The 12,578-nt window shown below is 45.1% G+C and overlaps 1 protein-coding gene across 5 annotated transcripts in view; it reads left to right on the top strand.

Annotated features, from left to right (window-relative positions):
- KDM2B (lysine demethylase 2B) overlaps positions 1-12,578 on the top strand; it is a 99,279-nt gene that overhangs the window by 63,279 nt on the left and 23,422 nt on the right. The gene's annotated exons all lie outside the window — the stretch shown is intronic.

Genomic DNA, 12,578 nt, shown 5'->3' with positions numbered 1-12,578 from the left:
TATAATCACATGTAGCCACGAGAATTTGCTGTTTTCAGATGGGAAGTAGGAGACCATAAACATGGAACTGCCAGAGGAGAGTGGGGCAGGATGAGCACATCATGTTCCTTCTTGGTCTCCTTTTGAGTTTCAGCTCAGCACATTTCAGGGGAATTAAATCTTGTTAAATACATATTTCCCTTTCAGCTTGTAATAAATCCATGATAATATATGATCTGTTTTTAAACATTCATTTGTTTAGAAATAACAGTGGAAAACCTTGAGAAATAGTTGTGGAATTCTCCATTCCCCTATTTCAGTAGCWGCTCTTCATTCCATGGTCAGGTATTTTCTAGGAATTGAACAAAACAAAATCTCTGTGACCAGAGAAAAAGGTGCGTGTGAAATGTATAAAATAAAACTAAGGAACAACTGACTCCCTTTTGAGCTTGTGAGAGAAGGGAGGATCTGAGTGCTTTAAGGCTTTTATAAGCTTTGGCATTTGATARTGTTCTTGTTCACTTTATTTTGGAACCTTGATAAATGCCTCATTCATTCTATTTTATTTCTGTGTATTGGCAACATAACTATAACTGTAAAGGATTTGTAATTTTTGTGACTTAAATCTTACCCTTTTTTGCAAAATCCATCTTGCTGCCTCCAAGGGTTTTTTTTTTTTTCTTTTCAGGTGTTTACTTTCCTTTAGCCTTGCTGAAAGCAAAAACTTTCAGGAGGCATCATTCCCACTGGTATGACAATAACAAGCATATCAGTTAATAACAAATACAAGGAAAACTTTCACAGAAAGCCAGACTTTAGGTTGAAGTTTGGAAATAAACAAAAATTGATAGCAGAAAAACCCTTTCACCATTCTCTTCATATTTGCTTTGCTTAATCTGTGACCAGTTTTTGTTATGTCTTATGYGTTGGTTCAAAGGTACACATGCAGATAGGACTGCACATTTCCCAAGAGAAATTTGTTGTTKTGCTTCTAACTGGCAAATGTCCTTGTCATCTCCCATGTTACAGCTCCTTCCCTTCCTGGGAACAGAGGCCAAGTGAACAGGCTGGGAAGAGACATCTTAAACTGAGCCTTTGAGTCCCAAATTAAAATCTGTGGGAAAGACAATATAGGGGAGATTTGTCTAAAAGCAGTTTTAGTAGTTAAGCTTGGTTATTTCTCCTTTGTTCCCTCTAAGCCCTGATAATGAAATAGAAGGTTTTACTGAGGAAAAAAAACCCTTAGGGAGGGGGAAACTCCCTTGGAAAATGGATTGTAGCTGGTGGAACAAGTCTACATGGCCAGAAGATTCCACAAATGTTGAGCACAAKGTAGGGGAGTAAAATCTACCTGTAATTTTGCTTTCTGCAGTCTTTCTCTTGTAGTATTTATAGGAGAAATGGCAGATATTTCCTAGATATTTCCGAGATGGTTCTGTTCAAGGGGAGTAGGAGATCCAGGACAGTGCAGTAGCAGCTACTGTGRGGCTGTAAGGAGACTTTGAAGCTGGTGTCAGCTTCTAGGAACAGGAGGATTGTCTGACTCCAAGTCAGAAAGGAAAAGGAGGGAGCTGAAATCCAGAAAGAAGAAGAAGCTGTACATGGAAAACATGGCTCTTGCTTTCTCCCGAGAGAAGGCTCCAGAAGAGATTTAGAAAGACAAGAGCAGCAGATGGAGAAGGAAGAATAAAGCCAGCATTAAATGCCAAAACATTTCAAAGAAAATGGAAATGACTGTAAAGAAAGGAGGGGAAGAGACTAGAAATGGCAAGAGAGCAGGATTAGGAGAGAAGCAAGTACTGAAAAGGATTGGAGTGGGAAAAGCAAAAAGCAGGAGGAGAGAACTCTGACTAAAGTCAGAGATCCCTGGAATAGGGACAGGGAGTGTCAGTGTGAGTAACCCATGTTGGGGAAGGGCGAGCTTGGTTACATTGACTTGCTTTTGAAAGAACGTGTCTTTGATAACATGAATGATTTTCAAAGCAGCAAATAACATTTCCCTTTAAAACAGAGTCAGTTTGGTTTATGTGTTGTGAGGCTGAGGTGAGCAACGTCCGAAGCCTGTGACATGGTGGGCTTTAGGGAAGAAATGTGTTCTTTCACCTCAAATGCCACTTCAGAGAGGATGAGGGGCAATGGGCAGGACATTTCACCCTGTACAGGACAGAGCCATCCCTGTGTCGTGGCCCTGCGGTGCTGCCTTGCAGTGTCCACCCTTCCCAAAGGTGTTTCAGTCACTGCAGTTCCCTGACAAATGAAATGATTCACTGGGAAAAGAAACCAAATAATCAGCCATGGAATAACTGGATGACATTTGATGGTGTGCTTAGTGCACAAAATGGGAGGCTGGGGTCTGCGCCTGTTCCCAGCTCTGCTGTAGTACCTTGTGTCGTGTGAGGTGARTGGCACATCCCTGCTCCCTGAGCTTTTGTGGGTGGAGATGGGGCTTCCCATCTGGGAGGTGAAATTAATGTTTATAAAGATCTCTGGCATCTTCAGTGGAAGGTTTGGTAGTGAAATATATGAACCATTAYTGTTTCGTGGTAATGAGAGAGATGGAATGTGATTCATAGGCACCTCTTCAGATCATATTTACTCATCTTTATGGAGCTATTTTGAGTTGCTGGTACGTCTTCTAATTTATTGATAATTATTTAGCACAATAATTACACTCCTTTAGGCACCTTTTTTTTTCCCTTTGGAAACTCTCTTTCAGAAGAAGCAAGAACCTGCCCTTTGAGCTACAAAGTAAGAGAAAGCAGTCCAGTGTCAGGGGTCTTAGGGATATGTRCAACAATCCTAATTTAGGCCTGTTCAAGGAATCAGGAAAGAGGGCAGAGTGGATATTTGAAGCCTGTTTGTCCTGATGGCTGCCTGACAGTTTATTACCTTCAGGCAGGACATTTCCCACTGGCTGCTGGCGCAGATGCAGCTGTGGATGTGCAGCCCCCATCCCATTCCTGTGCCTGGGGCTGTGCAGCAGTGGCCTGTCCTCTCTTGGTGCAGGGCTCAGCCTTGTCTGGGAGTTGCAATYGTGGCTYATTAAGGTTGGCAAAGACCTCCAGGATCATCARGTCCACCCTCTKCCCAAATCCCRCTCTGCCATGCTGTCYGAAGGGAGGAGCTCCATAGGGCTCACTGCCTTCAAATGCTGGCTTTCTTAGCAACTAAAGAGAAGTAAGAAATCATCCCARCTAACTTCTGCCCCATCCCCTGGACATGAACTTCTGGGTGGTGTGAGGAGAGCAGGACCTAAACCTGATTTTCTACCATGGCTGGTCACTGGTGCAGGAAGCCCAATCTCAAAMCCCATTCCCATGAGTTGCTCTGCCCTACAGTACCAGAGTTCCCATTTATCAGCACAGGAATTGGGGATAGTATTTTATTTAAGGAACTTAGAACATGGCCCAAGTAGAATTCACATTTTTCAAACCATTTCCTATTGCTGGAAGAAAACACTCGACTCCAGCAGCATGTAATTACACTCTGTGGCAGTGCCTTCTGTTTTTATCGTGATAAAGATCTTTAGTTGTCTATGAAGAGCAGCTATAAAGAACTAAAATATGTTTGGACTCTCCTGTTCTGTGAAGAGTTAGAAATGCAGACTGGGAGCTGGATTCTCATCTCTCTTACCTGGCACAGAACTAAAGCCACTGCATTTGTAATGAGAGTGAGTGTCCAAATATATTTAGGTCTGGCTGTGAGCAGGAGATGGAGCTGTAATTTTCAGTAGCTGGTTAACCGTGCTGCAATATGTGGCTGTTTCTCTGATGCCTGCTCGTAYTCTTTCTCCATGTAATTTTTCCCTGTTGATTTTAAAAGAAGATAGCTGGGAAGTATAATCAGGAAATGGTTATAGTCTTATTTAAAGGAATGCTATTAATTAGTAAAGGCCACAATCTGAAATTTCTATTGGATTATTGTTTTTATTAAACACAAGTTTCCCTGCAACTGGCAATGCARATAATGTTCATAGCTCTGTATAAGGGCATGAGGACAAGGAAGAAAAAGTGATCATTGGAAAAAAAAGGAAGGCATCCCTCAAGCTGATTTTTTTTTGGGTTGGGGTGGTCACTGAAAGGGACCTTGTGGGATGGCAGCATCTGATTTCTGTCATTGGTGAGTTCTGTCCTCCAGCAGTTCAGTTTGTACCCCATTATTTTTATTAGAAATAGTTTTGTGGAATTCTACAGATACATCCATGGATCTGAAAAAGCAGGATTAACTCTTACAAACTAATCTGTGAGAGGCAGAGCAAAAGGCTGGTTCCTGTGCTTGAGGAAAGCCATGTGCCATCAGCCCACAGGCCTTGTAGCACTGTCCTGTTCCAGGTGGTTAAAAGAATCACAGGAAAAAGGCAGAAATACAGAGATTCCCTTTGCTTATCTTCTCTGTTAAGATGGAAGATTATATCTTCATCTTTTCTGCTTAGTGTCCCCTGGTAGAATTTTTTTCCCTCTGTGAATTTACCTAATAATTTGTGGAACCTGTTGATCTTTTTGATCTCCTCAGCATCCTGTGCCAGTGTCCCCRGCGGTTTAATAAAGCTCTGTGTAGATAAGTACTTCCTTACGTTGTTTCAGATCTGTCCTTTAATATCATAAATGCATTTCATGCCCTCTGTATCATGCATTCTGAGAAATTTGAATGAGGTCTCTCTTCATCTCTGTGCTGTCAAGGATTTTTTAATGTCCCCATTACTGTGTTTCAGTATTTTTTTAGTCAGTTCAGTCTTTTCTGGTACACAAACCATACATTTGAGAACACACAAGAAAAACAGTAGACAGCTGTGGTGAAAAGGRTGGTAGATTTATAGAATGAACTTGTATTTTCAATAATAAGAGGCAGTGGGATTAGCCATCATCTCCAGATCTAGAGCCCATAGATGTCCCTRTGCACTTTCCCAAGTCTGCTGCCATTTCCACCCTCATTTTGGTGCTTCACCTTAAAAGTGCTGGGAAGAGAAGAAAATCTACCAGTTTTTAATAACAGAGATCCTWTATTTATGGATCCAATTTTATGTGACATTATGTATTGGATCAAACCTAAGAAATAGTAAATGGACTAAGAATCAGTGGACACAATGAATTCAATTGTATGCAAAAATTAGGGGGTAAAGTGTAAGTTGGAGTGTTTTGATAACTTGAAAGCAGTGTGCTTTTTCAGAAGTGTTGAGCATTGTTTTCTTTCAGTTCAGGGGGAGAGGTGTGAGGTGGACAAAGAACATTCCTGAAAACCTTTGAATAAACGYTTCCAGTTTTTACTTGCTTGCTTACTAAGAATTCCTGCCATAGCTGTCGCTGGGCCAGCTCCACCCAGAGAAGCAGGAGMAGTGAGGGACTCGTTACAGCAATTAGTGTTTTAACCAGAGTGGTGTCTAAAACAGATCTGAGCACGTAGAAATGGCACAACATCAAACCAGCATCAGCTTCAGGAGCTTGCCCGGGGGCTACCACCAGGAAAGCAACATTCCTTGCAGCAGCAGTGGGAAAAYGCTGCTGGATTCCCTAAGGAAGACAGACCCATCCCTGGGGATCTACTCAGGGTACTTCCTGTGGGAATACAGATGGATTRGAAAGCACATATTGACAATTAAAAACAAGCACTTAAGAATTCAAGTAAAAATCGTGTTAAAAGAAATCTGGGAAGGATAAAAAAGATAAGGGTTGRTAAAGACAGCAAAACAATTCTGTGTAAATAGTTGTATGATGCCTTTTCTGGTGGAGGTTCTGTGTAAGTTGTTGTGTGGTGTATTTTTCTGGTTGAGAGTCAAGTAAGTTTTCCATCAGTCATTCCAAGTGGCACAGGAGCAGAAAGGAGATTTAAACTGTCACATTTCATTCTTGCCAGGCACCAGCTTAAAGGTGTTTGAAGTGATCCCACACAGCAGAGCCTGAACTCTGCTTGGTGTCAACAACAATTTTAAATGCCAGTAGTCTACGAGGAGATTTGCATATACAAATATGTGTGTATTGTGAATCCTTTTTGTTGATGAAAAGTCCTGATTATAAAGTTCATAATCTACTATAAATCAGACATTTCTTCATGGTTATCAGATGCTAATAATTACTTTTCTCCCAGAAAATAACTGAAGTACAAAAGAAAATGARGATTTAAATCAATTTAAATTTGTTTTTCTCTTTACTGATTTAAATAGTGATTGGAATCAGTGATTTAAATAATTTTGAATAATTTGTCTTCTTTTTCACTGTAGGATAGTAGATGCCATGTGGTAGGAGAAAGCTGAAATGTATTCAAGAAAGTTACCCCAGTTTGAGCTCCTGACAAATCTATTAAGACACAAAACCACATAGTTGAGGTTTGGAGGATTTTCTTTAGGGGACTTCCCACAGTAGGTTTACACATATGAAACTAAGGCCTTCCCCTGCTAAGTACATTGGGAAGCAGGAAAAAAAACCTGATGCACCAGAACCAAAGGTTTCTTGGGATACTGTGCAAAGGAGTAAAAGCTGTTGAAGCTACTGGGAGTTCCTGTCAAGCCTCTGCTTTCCCGGGGCAGCGCTGCCCAGGAAGGCAGCTCCTTGCCTGACCTGTTTGTTTTTCTGAGCACTCCTTCAGTCTCTTACACACATTAATCCTCCAGACAAATTCATTTATGCTGTAACTCAGTGCAGACCCCCGGAGTTCAGGGTTTGGTCTGTGGGTGTCATGTGTAACACACCCAGGGGGGCTGGAACGAGATGGTCTTGAAGGTCCCTTCCAACCCAACCCAACCCGCTCCGTGACTCTGTGAAAGAGCTTCACTGCCTGTTGCTTTGGTATTTTTTCTAAAACCTTTGCCTGGTGACTTGACAGATTATTTCTCACCTCAAGAGGCTGTACTTGAAATATTGTGTCCCTTCAGGGAGTAATTATAAATAGCAAAGACTTGAATGAGCACCTTCTTAATCTTCCATCTTTGACTTAATATTTTCACTTCTTATCAACTCTCAGCCACTTGCTTTGAAATCTGACCAATGCCTTTATGTGATTAATACATCAAACAGGTAAATTAGAGCCATTTTGACTCTGACTAGAAATCTAAATGGATTGGAAAAAAAAATGAACAGACATCTCTGTTTTCCAACTGTTGTGCTCCAGGTATCGCATGAGAAGATTTATGTCTTCCTCCCCATTGTCATTCTTCTATCACAGACACAAATATTCAGTAATACGATTTTTTCCCAACTACGCCTTGACTGCCATTTTTCAAGATAGAAGCTTTCTCTTTATTTCATGGCAGTAAAAGTGCTGATGAAAACTACTGTAGTCTTAAGACCTTTTCCTTAGATAGTGTGTGTGAAATGGGTTGACAGATCTCAGATTTTATCAGCAGGAGATTGCCTCCATTCACTGCTGAGCTGGCCAACAAAACCAGACCAAACRCTAAGGTTTGAACCTGGTTTAAGAATTCCAACATCCTTGTGCTTTCCACCACCCCAACATCAAAACAATCCAAGCTTTGAGTTACGAATCTGAAAGTTAATAGTTTTGTTTCTGGATCGAAGCACATTGGCAGAGCAGCGGGGAAGGCGTTTGTCATTGCACAGTACAGGCCGTGCAATTATGGACATTAATCCTGCGTGCACTTTTCAGAACAAAATTGAATTGTATGTTCTGTCCCCAAGAAGATGGCTTCCTCTTAGTTCCACTGCACATTGAAATTAAAGTCTGCTGAGAATATAAATGAGGGCTTGTTTCAACTTCATGACTTTCTGCAGGCACTAGCGGACCAAATAGAAGAGAGACAGCAGTGCTCTCATTTTTGAAAATAACAGATATAACAAAATATATGGGTAAATTCCAATAAAAGCAAAGCAGCTGTGAGTCTTAGCCTAGTGTGGTTTAGTTGTTAGTCGTGAATGTTTCCCCACAAATCCAAGTCGAGTTTGTAGGTGATGACAGTGAGCAATGAGCCCTCATAGGCAAACTGCACTTGAGCTTTTCCTTTGCTCACCATGTGTTTCAGTTTGGTCGCTGGATTTTCAGGCTGCTGCCCACACGTTGGACACWGCTGACTGTCTCCCAGCGTTCTGTGCTGTGTGTCAGAGCACACTGAGCCTCTTGCAGGAAAGCAGGTTTCCTATTCCGGTTAATCCACTCTTTCAGCCACATCTATTTGCATGTTCCTCCACAGCATGGCAGTCACTGCTTATCTTCTTAGGAACATCCTTCAGTGGTTTTTGCATTCACTGACAGAACATGGCTCTTGGAGACACAAGCTGTGCTGTGGAAACGCTTTGTGCCATAAGGTTCTGTGGAAGAAGGAAGCATGGCAGGATTTCTTTAATTTCCCAGTGCATAGCCCCAGTCCAGTCATGGCTCTTCCTGCAGAGAGGATTCTCTCTTGTGTGGTAGATGAAATCCATGTTTCACCACTCTTCAGTGTTATTTATTACTTTTTTAGGATGACGGGTGTTGGGGCTTGGGGAGGGATATTTGGGGTTTAAGGCTTTTGAGTGAGTGAGTTCCTGTCAGCATGTTCTGTCTGTGCTCTCRCTTGTTTGGGTGCTGCCCCTCTGCTGCAGTAGCCCACGATTGTTGTCCTTCAGGAGGTGGCTGYTTTTGGTTCTCCTGCTTTTGTTTCTCCTGGAGCAGTGCTGGACACTGGTTAGGGAAGCACGAGCAGAAACATTGCATGGAGGAAGCAATCAGTATTATTTCCTCTTGCGTTACTTTATTTGATCTAAGCTTGATSAATCAGATTGTTTATTGAAAAGATTGTGACAGATACTCAGTCCACCTGATGGCATCTCTTATGTCATAGTTCAGATAAAGTARATGGGAAGKAGTRAGATCGTGGATATTTAGGCTGTCAGAGTGTYACTSCTAGTGTTGAGAATACCACTGAAATATTGGCTAAAACTCTTGAGAAAAGTGACATGAAATTTGCCCATGCCCAACAGTTAAGATCGTATTTCATGTGAATGSACACTTACACCAAAACAATGAACCTTAGAAAGCTACTAGGTAACTCTCTCATTCTGATACAGGTCAATAATTGTGATTCATAAACATCTCAGTGGGTTTCCTTTTCAAAAACGTATGTGCTGGCCTGCAGAAAGCAGCAGCATCTCAAATCCCATCTTTTTTCAAGGACTTGCATATCAACCAGCTTGAGGTTGTTTGTCCAACTGCTTCTGTGTAATTATTTTTTTCCTAATACCAGCTAAATACAATACTCTGTAAAGGTGCATTAAAAGTTTCAAGGGAAGCTTAAATCAAAAGTGTGTTTGTGCCACATAAAAAACTTTATTTCAYTTCATATTGAGCATCATAAACTCTAGTGTGTAATAGGAAAACACAGATCCTGTTCAGCACTGGCAGCAGCAGCTGCAATCTGTTGGTACAGGAGATGCTCAGGAGTGACTGAGTACAGCACAGGGGTTGTAGTCGTCCTCCCCCATCTTGGTTTTACTACTTAAGGATATTTGCATGAGAATAAAATCTGGTTCTTTGGCACTCATCTGCTCCTGCTGTTTATTCTTCGCTTGAGGTTATTGTCTCAGTTTGTGACAACATAATTGGTTTCTGTGGAGAAGATTATGATATTGATGAGACTTATATATGACTTCAGGTGAGGTGCAATCAAAGCAACAGTTCAAAATAGAAGGTGCTGTCTGTTTTCATGCAGTTTTCACTACGGCTCATTCAGCAGCGTAATTAGGGATGTTATTTATTACTGAACTGTAGCACACTAAGCTGAAGTATGGACACAGTTCTGCCACTGCAGGCAGGACTGGGGTCACTGCTGCTTATTTTGTGTTCTAAACTGTTGTAAACTCCACCAGCCTGGGCAAGTAGATGCTGTTCACACAAGGGTTGCTCACTATTTGTTGTAATTTAGTGTTCTCCAGTGTAGACAAGCTGAAAGAATTGAGCTGGAAAATACTCTCTTAATAGTTCCTTCTGTGTATTAAATATTCCTTTGAATGGTTAGATGCTCTTGTACCGGATGAGGGTTTTTGAGAGCAATTATAATCAGACAAAATTATTTTATTGTTTTGTTTCCCCCCTGCTGATTCCCCATTTGCTATTTTATATCATACCCTATCCCATTTTTTTGAACACCACCTCAGCAAAGTTTACCTAGCGTTTGGAAATCATTCCAAGATCTTGGCATGTGGGAGCCTTCCCTCCTAACTCAGGCTGTGTAATTAGAGCTCATTTGTCACCGATGGTGCTGTCACAAGGGCAGCATGGCCACACTCTCAGGTGGCAGAGCTGGCTATGGGGTGAAGATGGTGTGGGTTACATTGGGAAGGAACCTGCTGCAGCCCAGAGGGGTCAGTGCCAACATCAGGAGTGCTGGAATGCGTTATGGATTGAGAGGAGTAGGATGATCTCTGTCATGATTTAATTTGCTGTGAATGACATCTCGCCGTGGTGTGACTGGTGGATTGTCCTTGRGGGATGTCACAAGTTATTTTTTTCTCCCGTCTGGATTACGGAGCCAAAAGGCCAGAGGSACAAACAAGTGTGAGGCAGGTTACAAGAGCCTCGTGTGGAATTGGGCTAGTGGAGACTTGGTCTGCCCACGGGCAGGTGTGGGACCAGGCATCTTCCTTCCGGATGTCATCTGTGCTCCTGCTGCTGCTGCAGGCCAAGTGTGCTGAGGCTCCACAAACACAGCTCAAGCTGTGATTTCAAACTCCCTAGGCCTGTCATGAGATGCCCCCTTCTTCTCTCCTGCAGAAAACGCTGGATTCTGATAGTACCTTGTGATTCTGAAAGCCAAGGCCTTAGGCACATGCCTTTCGTGCCTCAGCTTTCTGCTCCTGCTGCCGGTTGTGTAGGAGCACAATGGAGGAAGAGAGAAACCTGAGGAGACGGGCTGAGCACATCCCATCACCTTCTGAGGAGCCCCATCAGGTGTTGGGAGAAAACGCTTCACTCCTGGCACAGTGGATGAGCAGGATGGGGAGAACACCATCACCTACCCATCATTGCATTCGAGTTGGCAAGAGGGCAGGAATACAAACCTTCTAATGTCCTGAAAATAAGGAATGGGCATAATTACACTATTCACGTGACTTCATCAGCAGTTGCCTGTAAATACGTGTTTAAAGTTTGTGCTTTGTTACTTAAACTTGAGGGACCAGGCTCAGTGTGGATTCTGGTGTCACAAGGGCTGTGTTGCTGCTTGTTCCCGTGCCAGCTCCTGCCTGTTGCTGCCTCTTCTGAACTACCCAAAGTGGCTGTGCCATGTGGTAATTCAGACCAGGGAACTGAGCTGAAACTAGTTTGGCRAAAATCCTGATGCAAGGACCATTAGATGTGCTTCTTTATGGCTTCTTGGTTGCTCAGCACATGCAAATATTTAATCTCATGTTTAATTCTGTGTTGTGGGCGTAGGAGCCGGAGGCAAAATCCTAACAACTTGAGTGGAATCGGGATTTCCCCTGAAAGCAGGCCCATAAATCCAATGGGAAATTTAAATCTCCGGCACTCAAATACAGGCCTGTGACCCTCAGCTGCAGCCTCTGGAGGGCAAAGGCAGTGTCCATGTTGAGGTGCTGGCCCTGGCACCTCTGGCTCCAGGACAGGTCCCCAGCTGACCAATGTGTAACATGTCACACTGCGGGGAGGGTATTTTATTGTAAAACCACAGCAGCGGGGCAAGATGGTCAGAGTAAGGCTAGAAATGGTTCCTTRGGAGCACGGAACAGAGGGGGTGCCTGCACAGTGAGCAGCGTGAGGGGCCAARTGCGAGCAGCTCCACAAGCCGGGTCGCCTCCTATCCCATCTTATCCCGGCGCTGGTTCTGCCGCTTGCAATCTCGAAGTTTGCTCGGTGCCTTCCTGCTCGGAGGGCTGGAGGTTCCCCGCTGGCGGCCCGCCCCTCGCCGCGGGAGGGGAGCGGGCAGGTAGCGCGGTGCAGGGTGTGTGTGTGTGTGTCTGTGCGCGTCTCCTTTGTCTGAGCAGCCCGAGCAGCGCCGAGCGCCCCGCGGGCGGCCGCGCATCCTCCCCGCCCAGCGCCGCTCGGCACACCCGAGCCTCGGCCCGCCCCCGCCGGCYCTCGGCACATCGCGGGGCTCATTACGGGCGGGGGGCTAGCTGCCGGCCGGGCTGGCGAGCGCCCCGTCCCCGGCCGCGCCGTGTGCGGGGGGCGGCCGCGGTGCCCCGGCCGCGCGGTGCCCGCTGTCCCCGCAGGCCGGCGGTGTGGAAGCGGCCCGCGATTGGCCGTGCCGGCAGGGCCAGCCCCTTCCTGGCTGCCTGGCATGAATATGCACGGCCCCCCTTCCTCCTCCTCCTCCTCCTGCATGTGTGTGTGTGTGTGCGGGGAGCGGGGCTCCGCCAGCAGCGCCGCTCCAGCCATGTCAGCTCGGCTCCGCCTGGGCCCACCATGAGCCATGGCCATGTCTGCGAGCGCCGACGAGGAGGACTACGAGTCGGAGCCGGAGCCCGAGCCGGGGCCGGGGCCCGAGCTGGGGCCGGAGCAGGTCCGGGGCGGGCGGCGAAGTTTGCAGCGGGAAGGGAGGGGAGGAGGCCGGGCCGGGCAGCGCCGCGCCGGCCGCGGGGACGGGAACAATGTGGGGTCGGGAGCGGCCCCGGGGCAGCGCCGCCCGCCGAGGGACCGCGCCGGGCGGGGCCGCGGAG

The sequence above is a fragment of the Malurus melanocephalus genome, unplaced genomic scaffold, assembly GCF_030028575.1.
Source record: "Malurus melanocephalus ecotype Western Australia unplaced genomic scaffold, MMel_1.1 scaffold_325, whole genome shotgun sequence".
Taxonomy (NCBI): domain Eukaryota; kingdom Metazoa; phylum Chordata; class Aves; order Passeriformes; family Maluridae; genus Malurus; species Malurus melanocephalus.
Note: the sequence above shows the minus strand (reverse complement) of the source record. Positions and strands in the feature narration are given on the sequence as shown.